Raw genomic sequence first — 18,687 nt, forward strand, 5'->3', positions numbered from 1 at the left:
GCGATGCAGAGCGCCTCTCTTGCAGAGTCTGCCACTTGAGTTCGCTGCACATCTCCGTAACGCTATCACACTTACCAAATAACCCTGTGACGAAACGCGCCGCTCTTCTTTGGATCTTCTGTATCTCCTCCGTCAACCCGACCTGGTACGGATCCCACAATGATGAGCAATACTCAAGTACAGGTCGAACGAGTGTTTTGTAAGCCAGCTCCTTTGTTGATGGACTACATTTTCTAAGGACTCTCCAAATGAAATTCAACCTGGCACCCGCCTTACCAACAATTAATTCTATATCATCATTCCACTTCGAATCGTTCCGTACGCATACTCCCACATATTTTACAGAAGTAACTGCTACCAGTGTTTGTTCCGCTATCATATAGTCATAAAATAAAGGATCCTTCTTTCTATGTATTCGCAGTACATTACATTTGTCTATGTTAAGGGTCAGTTGCGACTCCCTGCACCAAGTGCCTATCCGCTGCAGATCTTCCTGTATTTCGCTGCAGTTTTCTAATGCTGCAACTTCTCTGTATACTTCAGCATCATCCGCGAAAAGCCGCATGGAACCTCCGACACTATCTACTGGGTCATTTATATATATTGTGAAAAGTAATGGTCCCATAACACTCCCCTGTGGCACGCCAGAGGTTGTTTTAACGTCTGTAGACATCTCTCCATTGAGAACAACATGCTGTGTTCTGTTTGCTAAAAACTCTTCAATCCAGCCACACAGCTGGTTTGATATTCCGTAGGCTCTTACTTTGTTCATCAGGCGACAGTGCGGAACTGTATCTCACGCCTTCCGGAAGTCAAGGAAAATGGCGTCTACCTGGGAGCCTGTATCTAATATTTTCTGGGTCTCATGAACAAATAAAGCGAGTTGGGTCTCACACGATTGCTGTTTCCGTAATCCATGTTGATTCCTACAGAGTAGATTCTGCGTTTCCAGAAATGACATGATACGCGAGCAAAAAACATGTTCTAAAATTCTACAACAGATCGATGTCAGAGATATAGGCCTATAGTTTTGCGCATCTGCTCGACGACCCTTCTTGAAAACTGGAACTACCTGTGCTCTTTTCCAATCATTTGGAACCTTCCGTTCCTCTAGAGACATGCGGTACACGGCCGTCAGAAGGGGGGCAAGTTCTTTCGCGTACTCTGTGTAGAATGGAATTGGTATCCCTTCAGGTCCAGTGGACTTTCCTCTGTTGAGTGATTTCAGTTGCTTTTCTATTCCTTGGACACTTATTTCGATGTCAGCAATTTTTTCGTTCGTGCGAGGATTTAGAGAAGGAACTACAGTGCGGTCTTCCTCTGTGAAACAGCTTTGGAAAAAGGTTTTTAGTATTTCAGCTTTACGCGTGTCATCCTGTGTTTCAATGTCATTATCATCGCAGAGTGTCTGGATATCCTGTTTCGATCCACTTACTGATTTAACGTAAGACCAGAACTTCCTAGGATTTTCTGTCAAGTCGGTACGTAGAATTTTACTTTCGAATTCACTGAACGCTTCACCCATAGGCCTCCTTACGCTAACTTTGACATCGTTTACCTTCTGTTTGTCTGAGAGGTTTTGGCTGTGTTTAAATTTGCGGTGAAGCTCTCTTTGCTTCGGAAGTAGTTTCCTAACTTTGTTGTTGAACGACTGTGGGTTTTTCCCGTCCCTCACAGTTTTACTCGGCACGTACCTGTCTACAACGCATTTTACGACAGCCATGAACTTTTTCCATAAACACTCAAGATTATCAGTGTCGGAACAGAAAATTTCGTTTTGACCTGTTCTACATCTACATCTACATGACTACTCTGCAATTCACATTTAAGTGCTTGGCAGAGGGTTCATCGAACCACAGTCATACTATCTCTCTACCATTCCACTCCCGAACAGCGCGCGGGAAAAACGAACACCTAAACCTTTCTGTTCGAGCTCTGATTTCTCTTATTTTATTTTGATGATCATTCCTACCTATGTAGGATGGGCTCAACAAAATATTTTCGCATTCGGAAGAGAAAGTTGGTTACTGAAATTTCGTAAATAGATCTCGCCGCGACGAATAACGTCTTTGCTTTAATGACTTCCATCCCAACTCGCGTATAATATCTGCCACACTCTCTCCCCTATTACGTGATAATACAAAACGAGCTGCCCTTTTTTGCACCCTTTCGATGTCCTCCGTCAATCCCACCTGGCATGGATCCCACACCGCGCAGCAATATTCTAACATAGGACGAACGAGTGTAGTGTAATCTGTCTCTTTAGTGGACTTGTTGCATCTTCTAAGTGTCCTGCCAATGAAACGCAGCCTTTGGCTCGCCTTCCCCACAGTATTATCTATGTGGTCTTTCCAACTGAAGTTGTTCGTGATTTTAACACCCAGGTGGTTAGTTGAATTGACAGCCTTGAGAATTGTACTACTCATCGAGTAATCGAACAACGGATTTCTTTTGGAAATCATGTGGATCGCCTCACACTTTTCGTTATTTAGCGTCAACTGACACCTGCCACACCATACAGCAATCTTTTCTAAATCGCTTTGCAACTGATACTGGTTTTAGGATGACCTTACTAGACGGTAAATTACAGCATCATCTGCGAACAACCTAAGAGAACTGCTCAGATTGTCACCCAGGTTATTTATATAGATCAGGAACAGCAGAGGTCCCAGGACGCTTCCCTGGGGAACACCTGATATCACTTCAGTTTTACTCGATGATTTGCCGTCTATTACTACGAACTGCGACCTTCCTGACAGGAAATCACGAATCCAGTCGCACAACTGAGACGATACCCCATAGGCCCGCAGCTTGATTAGAAGTCGGTTGTGAAGGACGGTGTCAAAAGCTTTCCGGAAATCCAGAAATACGGAATCAACCTGAGATCCCCTGTCGATAGGTAGCCTGAAATGCATACGGGCCCTTCCGGTAAGGTGCTGTAAGGCCGTCGCATTGAACGGAGATTATATTGATAACTACGGCTTTGTAGCCAAAAGAGAGGGGAATAATATGGAGTTTCGAAATCCAGAGTAAAACCAACAAGCCTCAGAAAAAAAGTGTTGCATTCGTTACTGAACACCGCTCGTAGAAACGGTTTGTGCATTAAAAGCGGCAGACAAAGAATAACACCCGAACATACCACCGCGTCCAGATTGAGCTTTGTTATTTGCCTGTTAACGTGGTAGAAGACGCTACACTCGCCGTTTTGCAGTGTCACAACAGTGGCGCAGTGTCGCTAGGGTGAGACGGTGCAGAGTTTAGGCGAAGAGCCCGTCAGAGGCGCTACAGGCGGTGTCATGCCGGGTTGGCAGGTGTCTGTCGGTGGAGATGGATGGACGAGTGGGTGGGTGGATGCGTGGGCGGCTGCAGCTCGCCGCGCGCGTCGCTCCATCCGCGCAATTTCCGGCGTCGCCCTTCCGGTGCAGCACGGGCGACTGCCCCTTCGCTCCTCACCCCCCCCCCCCCCTCCTCCCTCGCCCTGGGCACGTGTCGTGTCACGTCACGCTCCATCAGCCGCGCTGCAAACACGCCACCGGCACACCAAAGTCGCACACAGTAGTAAACACTGGTTAACACAGGAGCGAACACAAGCGAACACTGGGTCGTGTTCGTTTCGAATTCCTAAGTGCTGTGTCCCGCTATTTTGGGTCTTTCGGTGAACCATCGAGGTAGGTCAACACCGACTCAAAGGAAGGCCTCGCCGCTTGTTCGTGACATCACGTCAGCTAGGCACGGCGAACGCCAGGTCTGTTGCAGGCGTACTCATAATGTTGGTGTCTCCCTCCCTGACACAGGAAAATGTGAAACTATTGGCGGTAGTTGACCAACACACATTGTTCTGAGAGATTTCTGCAATCAATCAATTATGCAGTTCATTACACTTCTCAACAAATAGTGTACTCCTGAACTTAAATTTCCACCTGTTTTAAGGACTGACATACAAAAACAACTTCATGGTCCAGCAGCAACAGAATTCGTGCTTCTTTACCTTATTTGTAAATCTGAGGAAGTTACGTTTGCACTGGGTTGCTTTTACAAGAAACTGTGAACATATTGGTGCTCTTCTGTAGGTATCTTGGTTGACTATGGGGTGAGGAGCACTGAATGTTAATGAAATATCGTTCGATTGTACACGTTGGAGAAGGGGGAGGGGGACAGAAGAAGAGGCAAACGAGAGATACTTGTTTTATCAAATAAATTTTTTTTATCTTATAAAGTTTCTCCTTTCAGTTGCAAGAGGGGAACATTTATCTTTTCTAATGTGCATGTTTAAAAAAGTTTAAGCTCAGCAGTATTTTTCGATATATTAAGCTATTTTGTTTCCTGTTTAGAATTCCTTTCTTTGAAAACGACTGTAATCTAATGACTGGCAACAGTTGGACGTTTACACATGTAAATTAGTTCACATTTCCAGTGACGATGTCAAACGAAAATAAATAAATAAATAAAAGAAACAAGTTCATTGTAAGGGGGTTCGGGTAAGTTTCGATAACAAAATGCATCAAGTAAATATAGTTACTTGAATGTAACATTTCCGAGGCTTGCAATGGGGCAAAGCGTCTTCTCATATTGATCTACGTTTGTTTCGACAGGATTCAGTAATATAGAATGATCTTTAGTTGTAGCTTTACGATAGTAAGAAAATTTTTCACCTAAGTAAAACTGCAGAATCCAAAACAATACCAAACATTTTGTCCAAAAATAAGAGATTTATAGTGATAAGCACGCCCAGGCGTTTCCGCCTGCAACAGACCTGGCGTTCGCCGTGCCTAGCTGACGTGATGTCACCAACAAGCGCCGAGGCCTTCCTTTGAGTCGGGTAGGTTCGCTTCTTCTCGGCTTTTCCACTCGCATCATTGTCAAGATTGTACAGACCATACGTCAAGTTCTCGCAGGCGGCTTCTCTACAGGCGAGTTGCTTTTGTTAAGGTGCATTAGCGATGGAGTTGCCAGAAGAGAATGTAATTTGCTAAAATAAGGATATGAATTGATGACCATTAAAATTGCAACATCATGAAGACGTCATACAAGAAACGTCAAATTGACATCAAATGTGCTCCATTCATGGATATGCAAATAAGTAGCCTAATTAATTACGGACCAGTCCGTCTTTTTGCAAGTACACAAATTATTGTTTTGTTTTAACACACAATCATGTTTCACCACAGTTGTGGCATCTTCAGTGATTTTTTTTTCTTTTACTAGGTCTACAACTTTGCTTCCGCCGTTTTTTCTCGAAGTTCGGGGTTTTATTGTGGAAAACTTACAGAAAAATTATGATTCATAGCACTGCCCGTCGCTGGCCACGACATTCTCCCATTTTTCGGATAGTTTATGAATTCCGTAGTGGAAGAACTGGGCGTCTTTTGTGGGGAGCCATGAATCGATTCAATTTTGCACTTGTTCGTATGATAGGAAGTGCTGGTCAGCCAGACTGTATGCCACTGATCGAAAAAGGTGGTAGTCAGAGAGAGAGCAACGTATGGAGAATACGGCGGGAGGGATAGGACTTCTCTAAAATGGCTCTGAGCACTGTGGGACTCAACATCTGAGGTCATCAGTCCCCTAGGACTTAGAACTACTTAAACCTAACTAACCTAAGGACATCACACACATCCATGCCCGAGGTAGGACTTCTCATTTTAACGTTTCCGTGTGTATTTTGACGGGTTTTGCGACATGGGGTCGAGCACTGACCTACTGCAAAATTACCTTTACGCGTCTATCGCTATATTGTGGCCGTTTGTGTTTCAGTGCTGGGCTCTAACGCATCAATCGCTGTCGATAATGATGTCCTGTGACTGTCTTCGTCTGTTTCAGTAGCTACGAAAACGTTCTGTCTTCCGCCGCCATGCCGGTCCTCGATATCAAAATCACCGTTCTTAAGGCGTTAAAAACATTCTCTGCAGTCCTTCCATTACTAGTTCTCTCACCATTGGTCTTACTCATCATTTTAAAATCCACAGCCGGGGGTTTCTTCATGTTAGAGCAGAAAATTAAAACTTCCCGCAAATGGCGAGAAATTGTTAAGTAAGCTGACGTACTTAATAGAGAATAAATTTATGATGCATCGACTAATGTTTTTATGGCATTATGTTTACAGATGCCTAAGGTTACTGTATTACACCCATGACCAACCACTGCCGTCTATTGCAAAACGGAGGAAGCAAAGTTGTAGACCTAATGTATTTCTGATTTGCATTCATACGTACATGTTTATATTAGAAAATATGTTAACGTAGATGTTATCGTTATTTAAATGATACATGCGCTTTACCTTTTATTTTATATTGTGTGTGTCCTGTAGTTGCTTACCGTAGTCAACCACAGGTCCAAATTAGTACACGATGTCATCAGAAAACATGAGGGATTTTCGAAAATCGTCTCCATTGAATTTTTGTTTATAATCCAATTTTTAAAATGTATTTTCAGGTAAAACTCTTGGCATATGCCCGTTTTGGGCCTTACTATTGTAGTATTTGGCTAGTCCTGACTTGTGACAAGTTTGTATTTGTGTGCCAAGCTTGTTTATTTGTAGTTGGGCCAAAAGTGTGGATATAAGTAGAAGTTTTGTAAAGCTTATATGTGGCGAGGTATTTGGTGTAGTTTGTTATTCATGAATTATGTTTCGTATTTTGAACGTGTTCCTTCACCTTTTCTCCCGCTCGTTTGTGAATACTGCTTCTTGCTATAATGCTGCGGCTTAGACACTTTAAAGTAATCTGTATGTATGTATTTAAGGAAAATAAAAGAAAAAAAGCCCTGAGAATGCCACAACCGCGGTGAAACATATTTAGATGCTAAAACAAAATAATAACTAGTGTACTCGCAAAAGGCAGACCCATTCTTAACTCATTATTATTTTCTGCAAGCACTCAGCTCAAAACTCCAGTATGACAAATAATCAACTTTTCAGCACAACCACACAAATTCAGAAGGATAACGCCATCTACATTTTATACACAAGCAAAGATCCAGCTGGAAGTTTCTCAATCAGATACGGAATTTGAACGACAAATTTGAAAAAAGACGGTGGTATACCTCGTATAAGAAGGAGAAACATCTATGAGCAGTTTCGGGATTCGATAGCGGCAGGATCGTTGCCTGTAGATACTGTGGTTTATCGTTCCTAAACGTTGCTGCTCACTTTTTTCGGAATACCACGACTACTATAGCAATCGACAGGTTCAGGATGGCCATACTCTACGCCATTCAGCACCTCTACAGTCCCACGCGTCTAGCGCCTGAGAGGAGAGACATTGTCTGCTCTGCTGTGTTTGATGACACGAAAACAGACTCAGGAAATGAGATCGTTTTCACCAAGGCAACTGTCGACAGAGACAATGCGATGACGTTTGCACCAGACGCCTACCATTCCTGCAGAGCAGAGAGGTGGCAACAACACTGCGGACAGGGGTACCACCACTTCGTCTTTTCAAACGAGCCCTGATCCTGCATACATCTTCAAACATTTTGGAGCTCCGAGGAGAATGACCTTAGGCAGTCTGCATTCGTTATCGGCTAGGGGCCCTGCAACTAGCGTCATTGTATGGTGTGCCACCGATTTCACAAGACTCTCACTTCTGATTTGCATAGCCCCTATGTTTATGACGTTTTAAGGCTGGTGGCTGTGCCCTATCTTCTGTGTTACGTTATGTTTCAACAAGATAACACAAGACCGCATGTTACCCGTGCTGTCTTGCTCTAGCATAATACAGAGCGTGCTTGACTGTTACCCAGGCCAGACTGAAAACATCTCGTCATGAATTGTCGAGAGACTGACACGCCATCAATACTACAACATTTTTCCGGTGGTTCCACAGTATATCATCTCTGTAAATGAGTTCATCAGTCGTAATGGCCGGAGAGTGATGATGTGTCAGTCTCTCTGCAATTAAGGCGCGATGTTTTAAGCCTACCACAGTCGATAGTGCTCTAGCCCAGGCAACAGTCAAACACCCTCTGTTTTACGCTAGGGCAAGACAGCATGGGTAACATGCGGTCTGGCGTCGTTTTGCTGCGAGATAACATCATGAAAACTCGAAGAAAGGGTACAGCCACCGGCCTTAACAATTCATAAACATAAGGGCTACACGAACCAGAGGTGAGCGTCCATTGGCTAATACGCCCCGGTTTTAAAAGACTCTGGCTGAAATGTGGGGTACCAGCTACCTCATTCTGCCTTCCTCAGCAACTTTAAAAATTTTCCCAAAATTTTTAGCAAGCAACCACATTCATGTTCTTTTTAACATGCAACTCACAAGCAAGCAACCACATTCATGTTCTTTTTAACATGCAACTCACATCTCACTTCTGCACGCTACCCCAACTATAACTCGCTCATACCCACTGGTCCATCGCTGTAATTCCTCATACCCATCCACTCACTCACACATTCATTCAGCCCAACTCATTGTCGTTTTCTCTTTGAGTCTCTCTGTCATTGACCCCGTGTCTTACATCCACAGTCTCCTTCGTTCTGTCCTATTACTACTACTACTACTACTACTACCGACCCTCACTTTCACTCTCTCCCTCTCACTCTTACTGCTACTGTATTATTCATTCCTTCCCACTGCTGCTGTCACTCCCTCGTGGTGATACTTATGGATTGTCTCTCATTATCTCTGACTCTCACCCTCTCCACTTTCTCCTTCGCTTTATTTCTCGCCCACTGGCACTGTCTCCTTCACTCTTTTCCTAGATTGTTCTTCACTGTTAACTAAGTTCCACTGTCACTGTGTTCCTCTCTTTCTCTCAAACTGCCATTGCCTCCTACGCTCTTTCTACACCACAACTACCGCATACTATCTTCCAACAATTATTATTTTTCCATCTCTTTCCCACTGCCATTGTCTCCTCTCTCAGTTTGAAAAAGGACTAGTATTTTAGTATTCTAAAAGTTTCGGGAAAATATTTGAAGGTTTTGAGGAATGTAGAACGAAGTAGCTAGTACTCAATTTTTAAGTAAGAATCTTTCCAATAGGAGCATACTCTCATTTTTTGTGCTCCGATAGAGCGTTTTTCCGCCGATTCTCCTCTTTTCCGTGCTACATCAGGGCATATCACTCATTTGAAAACAATTTCATGCGACAGTAAAATTTCGTTGGTTTACTTATGTGAAATTGAAGTAACGCAAAACTGTATCATTTCACACCTCAGACCGAGCTGTATGTGTATAAAAATTTTGCGTATGGTTCAGTACTACAACAGGGGGTTCCTAGAACCTTCTGGTTACAGCATAGATCTCCGCGTTATGTCGCTTTATGAACTACGTTTTCGCTTCACACCGGATTTTGCGTGCGTATTGCACCAGTAGGAACAATACCTAATCGGCAACTTTAAGCGGCAGTGTATGCGGATGACGTAATATTAATGGCAAGGAATGTAAGGGCACTAAAGGGGAACTACGATGCGTTAGAGGAAGCAGCAAGGGAAGTGGGTTTTGAAGTAAACATAAACAAAACAAAGTATATGGTGATGGGGGAGCCAATATAAACGGACAAAAGACTTCAATAGTAATGAATGGGAAAGAATATGAAAGAGTGAAAATATTTAAATATTTAGGTTCTGTAATAACGGAGAACAATAAAGTAACAGTAGAAATTCAAGGAAGTATAGCGAGCGGAAATCGCTGTAATTTTGCCTTGCAGAATGTATTTAATTGCAGGAATGTTAATAGGAATACAAAAATCAAAATATGCACAATCATATTAAGACTTATAGTAATATATGGATCAGAAAGATGGGCATTGTCATTGAAAGAGGAGAACTGGTTATTGAGATGGGAAAGAAAGATAGTGAGAAGGATTTTTGTAGCAGTGAGAGAGGAAGAAGGCTGGAGAGTAGAGACAGATGTAGAACTACAAACACTTTTTGGGCAGATGGATGTTGTTTTTAAAATTAAGCAGGGAAGAATAAGATGGGGAAGACATGTATAGAGAATGCCAGAAACTCGGAGTGTCAAGAAAATTCTCGTGGAAAAATCTGATGGGACAAGGAGAAGAGGTAGACCCAGGAAAAGGTGGCTGGACGATATGGAAGAAGATCTAAAGGCGATGGGAATAAGAAATTGGAGAAGGAAGGCGATGGACAGAGAAAAATGGAGGCAAGTGATACAGGAGGCCAAAGTTCTCCAAGGACTGTACAGCCAACCAAGAAGAAGAAGAATTTTACCTGTCCAGGTTATGTAAATTTGAACCTCTGTGTCTTGAAATTTGATAAAGATATCAAGAATATTTTCAAGACTGTTAGAGGTCAGGGTCTTAGGATTACATCGTAAAAATTTCAGCCATTTGCTACGAATAGCGGTCTTGGAATCCGCAGCATGATTTTGGCACCCAAAAACCAATTTTTTCTGCTTTTATCAGAAACCGCCCACGAACTAAATGGTGCCCTCGTAAGACCTTTAGGACCCACCGCGGACCACATCTCGTGCAAAAAGAACCAGCCGATTTGTTCCATTTGCCTAAGCTGGAGGCAGAGTGTAATATTCAAACATCGAGCCTGCACTTCAGGATACTGACACTAAGACGACCTTCTGTTTAGTATACAAATGGTACGTAGTCCAAGAGCTGACCAAAACACGTGGCCGTGCCTGTGGTGTCACCGCCAGACACCACACCTGCTAGGTGGTAGCCTTTAAATCGGCCGCGGTCCGTTAGTATACGTCGGACCCGCGTGTCGCCACAATCAGTGATTGCAGATCGAGCGCCGCCACACGGCAGGTCTAGTCTAGAGAGACTCCCTAGCACTCGCCCCAGTTGTACAGCCGACTTTGCTAGCGATGGTTCACTGTCTACATAGGCTCTCATTTGCAGAGACGACAGTTTAGCATAGCCTTCAGCTACGTCGTTTTCTACGACCTAGCAAGGCGCCATATTCAGTTACTATAATTACTTCAAGAATGTATCCTGAACAGATAATATTGTGAATCATGTACCGTCAAGAGCGACGTTCATCATTAAGGGATTAAAGTTAAGTATCAAACTAATTAAGTCCACTTTCTGGATTCTCATTCCTTGTCATGTTCCAGACCTCACGTCAGTATAGTTCCTCCCTCCTCACGCCAGCCTGCGTGAGCTAAAACGCGTGCACTTCGGCCTCCACTCGTATCACTGTGTTGGCTCTTCTGCTAACACAAAACTGCCTTTCTGCCACAATTAGAACCCGAGGCACGAGTCCCGGAAAAATCCCATTTTTATGCACGGCGTTATTGAAAATATTACGCAGCGCAAGGTGTCGCGTGCGTAACGACGGCGTCCTTGTGTTCTGTTACTCGACAGAGTGTGTTATAGCACTCCAGCACTTTGAAAAGTTACCGAGCTGTATGGCAGTACTGTATTTACACATTCGGAAAGGACGGCTATCTCCAGGCAGTTTCAGCAACGGCCTTGCGGGGGCAGTTCATCAGGATAGGGCGTGAAGGGAGGCTGCGAGCGAGTGCAATCCACAGCCGACTATTGTGAAGAAGAATTAAACCGCGCGGGCGGCGTGCGGAAATTGGCTTTCGATTGGACTCGAAACGAACCGATAAGTCCAGCCAGTGGCCACTCTGGAACAGTCGGGTGGCGGCGCCCACTCTGCTCTCGTTAGAAGGAACCCGCATCCAGAGAGACGAGCAACTGAAGGCGCTGTCTCGCAGGTCGTGGGTCTTGTCTCTCTGTACAGACCCCGTTCCGTGCAGTCCAGCTGTATAAAAAAAACAGACGTTCCGGTGTGGAAGTCCTTCCACCAACCTCAGTCGTCACATTAATGTGACCACCTGTGAAAAGCGCGGGCAACGACCTTGCCGCAGTGGATACACCGGTTCCCGTGAGATCACCGAAGTTAAGCGCTGTCGGGCGTGGTCGGCACTTGGATGGGTGACCATCCAGGCCGCCATGCGCTGTTGCCATTCGGCGTGCTATTCGACCGAATAGTAGCGCCTTCGGTCAAGAATACCATCATAACGACCGGGAGAGCGGTGTGGTGACCCCATGTCCCTCCTGTTGTGTTGGCAGAAGAGCCAACACGTGTTACGAGAGGAGGCCGAAATGCAGGCGTTTTAGCTCACGCAGGCTGGCGTGAGGAGGGAAGAACTATACTGACGTGAGATCTGGAACGTGACAAGGAATTAGAATTCAGTAAGCGGACGAATTTAGGTTGATACTTAACTTTAATCCATTAATGATGAACGTCGCTCTTGACGGTACATGAGTCACAATATTATCTGTTCAGAAGACATAGTAACTGAATATGGCGCCTTGCTAGGTCGTAGCAAATGACGTAGCTGAAGGCTAAGCTAAACTGTCGTCTCGGCAAACGAGAGCGTATATAGTCAGTGAACCATCGCTAGCAAAGTCGGCTGTACAACTGGGACGAGTGCTAGGGAGTCTCTCTAGAATAGACCTGCCGTGTGGCGGCGCTCGGTCTGCAGTCACTGATAGAGTCGACACGCGGGTCCGACGTATAATAACGGACCGCGGCCGATTTAAAGGCTACCACCTAGCAAGTGTGGTGTCTGGCGGTGACACCCCACCTCCTATCCGCATCTACATCGGAGGATGACACGGCGGTCGGATGGTCCCGATGGGTCGCTTGCGGCCTGTAGACGGAGTGTTTTTGTGCAAAGCGCGAATAACCAACTTTTTCCGGGCAGACCGCTGCGAAACGTGCAGGAACTGAGTCAGTGAGATTTCGGGAGGTACCACCAGGGATGTGGCGCCATGTCGACTCCAGTGCAGTGGCCAGCTACGCGAGGTTTCTCAGTTGAGGGTTCCATGGCACGAACAGCCCGATCGAGGTGGTCCCACAGATTCTCGATTGAATTACATCAAGGGAGTTTGGTGGCTAGGGGAGAACGGTAAACTGATCTTGCTCTTTGAACAACGCACGTCCACTGCGAGTTATGTGACACTTTGCTTTGTCCTTCAGGTAGAGGCCATCGTCCCGAGAAAATTGAAACAGCATGCAGGGGTGGCCGTGGTCTCCGAGAATGTTGTTGTTGTTGTGGTCTTAAGTCCTGAGACTGGTGTGATGCAGCTCCCCATGCTACTCTATCCTGTGCAAGATTCTTCGTCTCCCAGTACTTACTGCAACCTACATCCTTCTGAATCTGCTTAGTGTATTCATCTCTTGGTCTCCCTCTACGATTTTTACTCTCCACGCTGCCCTCCAGTGCTAAATTTGTGATACCTTGATGCCTCAGAACATGTCCTACCAACCGATCCCTTCTTCAAGTCAAGTTGTGCTACAAACTCCTCCTCAATTCTATTCAATACATCATCATTAGTTATGTGGTCTACCCATCTAATCTTCAGCATTCTTCTGTAGCACCACATTTCGAAAGCTTCTATTCTCTTCTTGTCCAAACTATTTATCGACCACGTTTCACTTCCATACATGCCTACACTCCACACAAATACTTTCAGAAACGACTTCCTGACACTTTAATCTATACTCGATGTTAACAAATTTATCTTCTTCAGAAACGCTTTCCTTGCCATTGCCGGTCTACATTTTATATCCTCTCTACTTCGACCATCATCAGTTATTTTGCTCCCCAAATAGCAAAACTCCTTTACTACTTTAAGTGCCTCATTTCCTAATCTAATTCCCTCAGCATCACCCGACTTAATTCGCCTACATTCCATTGTCCTTGTTTTGCTTTTGTTGATGTTCATCTTATATCCTCGTTTCAAGACAGTGTCCATTCCGTTCAACTGCTCTTCCAAGTCCTTTGCTATCTCTGACAGAATTACAATGTCATTGGCGAACCTCAAAGTTTTTATTTCTTCTCCATGGATTTTAATTCCAACTCCAAATTTTTCTTTTGTTTCCTTCACTGCTTGCTCAATATACAGATTGAATAATATCGGGGAGAGGCTACAACCCTGTCTCACTCCCTTCCCAACCACTGCTTCCCTTTCATGCCCCTCGACTCTTATAACTGCCATCTGGTTTCTATACAAATTGTAAATAGCCTTTCGCTCCCTGTATTTTACCCCTGCCACCTTTACAATTTGAAAGAGAGTATTCCAGTCAACATTGTCAAAAGCTCCGAGGATAGATGCATACTTTTATCGATCGAATCTACCTTCCAGAATGACGAGATCACCCAGGGAATGCCGCGAAACAATTCTCAGACCATAATGCTCTTTCCTCTGGACTGGAACCTTCCGACAATTATTGCAGGATGTTTGGTTTCAAACGTTGCACGCCGTACGTGCCAAGGACCATTTGTCCGACGGAGCAAAAAACATTATTCATTTGAAAACTCCCACCTGTCGCCTCTCAGCGGACGTCCAGTTTGGTACTGGTGTGGAAATTCCAGTCTTCGTCACCGATGAACAGCAGTCGGCGTGGTGCGTGAACCAGGCGTCTCTAGCAAGAGGCCCATATGCAGTAACGTTCGCTGAATGCTTGCTACGGAGTCACCGTTGTTAGTCCCCTGGCTTATCTGGGCGGTCATTTGCTCAACAGTTCGCCCGTATACATCTTCGCAGCCGTCTTTCACCCCTGTCCTCAACGGCCCGTGGTTCACAACAGTTGCCTCCGCGTCGGTTTTGGATAGCACCATTTAGCCATCCACAGCATATTTTGACCATGGCCGCACGTGAACAAATTACAAACTACGCCGTTCCGGAATTACTTCCATCGTTGGCCCAAAAGCCAATGACCATGACCTTCTGACCCTTTGGCATCGCTCCGTTTCCGCAATGCAAAACCAAAGACAACACTGTTTTCCGCACCTTCGCTCCCCCTACACGCTTTATATGCCCTCCACTGCTAGTGCTGCCGCCTGCCGTCTGTGAGTGGTTATTGCACTCTGACGTCAAACATAGGCGGTGGTCACATTGATGTGATTATGCTGTGCACATGGAGTGTTGATTGGCTAATCTTCACAACATCGTAAGAAAGACAGCCTGGTGAATCACAAACCGATAGATGTTTCTGCTATCACTATCGTTTGCCCATAGTACTGTGTCCCTTCGTAATGGTAAGATTGCCGGCCGGAGTGGCCGTGCGGTTCTAGGCGCTACAGTCTGGAACCGAGCGACCACTACGGTCGCAGGTTCGAATCCTGCCTCGGGCATGGATGTGTGTGATGTCCTTAGGTTAGTTAGGTTTAATTAGTTCTACGTTCCAGGTGACTGATGACCTCAGAAGTTAAGTCGCATAGTGCTCAGTGCCATTTGTAATGGTAAGATTCAAATCGATTTCGTAGCGATGTGCTGAAACAGTTTCGCAAGTTTTGAAACATATGCTTCGCATATAAAATGCTTCCATGAAACTTCACGTTTTCCACCAGGCCGTCGTTTGTCATAAAAGTCTTCATAATGCACTTGATTTGAAGAGTCACGATTCTTTCAATGCTTGAGAACTGACTTTTGCCCTGTCTGCTGATGCAGAACCGGTGAGAGGAACACTCAGTAAAATTGCTCCTAACAAAGGATTATTATGTCGGCAGAGACCTTGACATTAGGCAGTGCAATCTCCGAAAAAATTTAAGACCCAAATTGAAAAGGAAAGTGATTACTTCCAGACCAGAATGCTCCAAGAACTATTAAAGAGGGCGCCTACAAAGGCGACCGCGTACAAAAGACTCTGAACATTTCCGAAGCGTGTGGGACTCACGCCAATACGAGGGGCGTTAAGTAAGTAATGAAGTATATTTTTTTCTGAAATCAGGTTGGATTTATTCAGAATTCGCCATATTCCATATTATTCCTTATTCTTCTGGCTACAAAACGCTAGTTTTCATCGCAATCTCCAATGCGACGGCATTACGTCATCTTATTCGGAGTGCCTGTGTGCCCGCATGGTACTACTGTACTGGTGGATGTCGGAGCCAACGTCTTGCTGCTTGAATAATCTCCCCATCATCGAAGTCCTGCTTCCCTCGGAGTGCATCCTTCATTGGGCCAAACAGATGGAACTCCCAAGATGCGAGATCCTGGCTCTATCGTGGATGAGGAAGAACAGTCCAATACAGTTTTGTGAGCTCCTCTGAGTGCGCAGACTTGTGTAAGGTCTTGCATTGACATGAAGAAGGAAAAGATCATTTGTATTTTTATTGCTGTGGCCGAGCGGTTCTAGGCCCTTCAGTCTGGAACAGCGCAGCTGCTACGGTCGCAGGTTCGAATCCTGCCTCGGGCATGGATGTGTGTGATGTCCTTAGGTTAGTTAGGTTTAAGTAGTTCTATGTCTAGGGGTCCATTAGAACTACTGACAGCCTTGGGAGAGCCAGTCCTGACAAAACTCTACCATCTGGTGAGCAAGATATATGAGACAGGCGAAATATCCTCACAAGGGAACCTCCCCATAGCACCCCCCTCAGATTTAGTTATAAGGTGGCACAGTGAATAGGCCTTGAAAAACTGAACACAGATCAATCTAGAAAACAGGAAGAAATTGTATGGAACTACGAAAAAAATAAGCAAAATATACAAACTGAATAGTCCAAGCGTAAAATAGGCAACATAAAGGAGAAAAAATGAAGGAGCGCCATGGTCTCAGGGTTAGCGTGCGCAGCTGCGGAAGAACAGGTTCTTGGTTCAAGTCTACCCTGCACTGAAAATTTTAATTTTTTATTTTCAGTTTATGTGACAAAGTCTGAGGCATGAGAGGATCACAAATTAAGCATTGGAAGGCAGCGTGGAGGGTAAAAATTGCAGGGGGAGACCAAGAGATGAATACACTAAGCAGATTCAGAAGGATGTAGGTTGCAGTAAGTACTGGGAGATGAAGAAGCTTGCACAGGTTAGAGTAGCATGGAGAACTGCATCAAACCAGTCTCAGGACTGAAGACCACAAAAACAACATGTCTAGGGGACTGATGACCTCAGATGTTAAGTCCATAGTACTTAGAGCCATTTGAATTTGTTTTCTCAGTTTCCTGAGGGTAGTGCAATAGACTTCAGAGTTGATCGTTACGCCATGGGGGAGGACAACAAACAGAATAACGTTTCAGAATCCTAGAAGACCGTCGCCATGGCTTTACCGACTGAGGCTGCGGCTTTGAACTTTTTCTTCGGAGGGGAGGTGGTGTGGCGCCACTCCATGGACTGTCTTTTTGCTTCCGTTCGAGGTGGAGAACCCACGTTTAGTCGCCAGTGACGACCTTCAATAAAAAATTTTCTCGAACAGCCTCGTAAAGTGCAAGCAATTCGTCAGAGATGTTTCTCCGTTGCTCTTTATGGCCTACTGTTAGGCGGCGAGGAATCTAGCGGGCACACACCTCTGAGTACCCCACTGGTGGACGAATGTGTCAGCGCAACCAACAGAGATGTCCAGTTGAGCTTTGAAGTGTTTTTATTGTGATCAGTCGATTGTCTCGAATGAGAGTGTCTGCACGTTCCATCATTGCAGGAGTCACAGCTGCTTGAGGCCGACAGGCACGCGGGAGATCAGTCTCGGAGAGGTTTGCGCGTCTTTGTTGCGATGCTTACAGACGCCTCGCCCAACGACTCACCGTGCTTTTGTTCACTGCCAGATCTCCTTGTATCTGTGGTTCCCAACCCGGGGTAATTACGCCCTGAGGGGTAATATGAAATTTTTTGAGGGGTAAAAACTAAACTATTCGATTCTGTTTCTGTCACTAAACTAAATTGTTTTGAAAAGATCATTACTGTTATCATAATTTTGTAAGACTCGTGTACTGATTACATAAGTTGTCAATAATTATTTTTTCTCAGATAGTAGCATTAATGCGGTGGAGTTCAGAGGTCCCTCACATAGACCGCCCTTTACACACATATTTTGTGCTCTGTCCAGTTCATCGCTGATGATAAGATTGAGACATATACGTAACAAATCCTAAATATCTCAAGAAAATGTCTTCTCCAAGTTGTATATACACACATCAAAAAAAGTTTTGCATCACCTCGATTCCGAGAGTTCAAATGGTTCAAATGGCTCTAAGCACTATGGGACTTAACATCTGAGGTCATATGTCCCCTAGACTTAGTACTACTTAATCCTAACTAACCTAAGGACTTCACACACATCCATTCCCGAGGCAGGATTCGAACCTGTGACCGTAGCAGCAGCGCAGTTCCGGACTGAAGCGCCTAGAACCGCTCTGCCACAGCGGCCGGCGCAAAGGGTTCCGGAACCTGTACAGAAAATTGGTATAGAGATTAACATAAACATTTTCCGCCCTTTTTATTGCTCATTAAAACCACACGTTGCATGTTGTGCCACCACACAACATGGTCTTCAGAGGTGATGGTCAGATTGCTGTACATACCGGTACCCCTAATACCTAGTAGCACATCCTCGTGCATTGATGCATGCCTGTATTCGTCGTGGCATACTATTCACAAGTTCATCAAGGAACTGTTGGCCCAGATTGTCCCACTCATCAACAGCGATTCGAGTTAGAACCCTCAGAGTGGTTGACAGGTCACGTCGACCACAAAGAGCCCTTTTAAATCCATCCCAGGCATGTTCGATAGGGTTCATGTCTGGAGTATATGCGACCACTCTAGTCGAGCGATGTCGTTATCCTGAAACGATGGGGGCGCAAATTGTCGTCCATGCAGACGAATGGCTCGCCAATATGCTGCCGATATGGTTACACTATCGGTCGGAGGATGGCATACACGTATCGTACTCCGTTACGGCGCCTTCCATGACCACCAGCGGCGTACGTCGGTCTCGCATAATGGCATCGAAACAGCTGGGAACCTCCACCTTGCTGCA

General features: G+C 45.0%; 1 protein-coding gene and 1 pseudogene across 1 annotated transcript in view; both read left to right on the top strand.

Moving 5' to 3' along the window:
• LOC124789070 (kazrin) overlaps positions 1 to 18,687 on the top strand; it is a 1,028,805-nt gene that overhangs the window by 75,956 nt on the left and 934,162 nt on the right. The gene's annotated exons all lie outside the window — the stretch shown is intronic.
• LOC124791151 lies at positions 11,779 to 11,896 on the top strand (annotated as a pseudogene).

Source organism: Schistocerca piceifrons, chromosome 3 (assembly GCF_021461385.2).
Source record: "Schistocerca piceifrons isolate TAMUIC-IGC-003096 chromosome 3, iqSchPice1.1, whole genome shotgun sequence".
NCBI lineage: Eukaryota > Metazoa > Arthropoda > Insecta > Orthoptera > Acrididae > Schistocerca > Schistocerca piceifrons.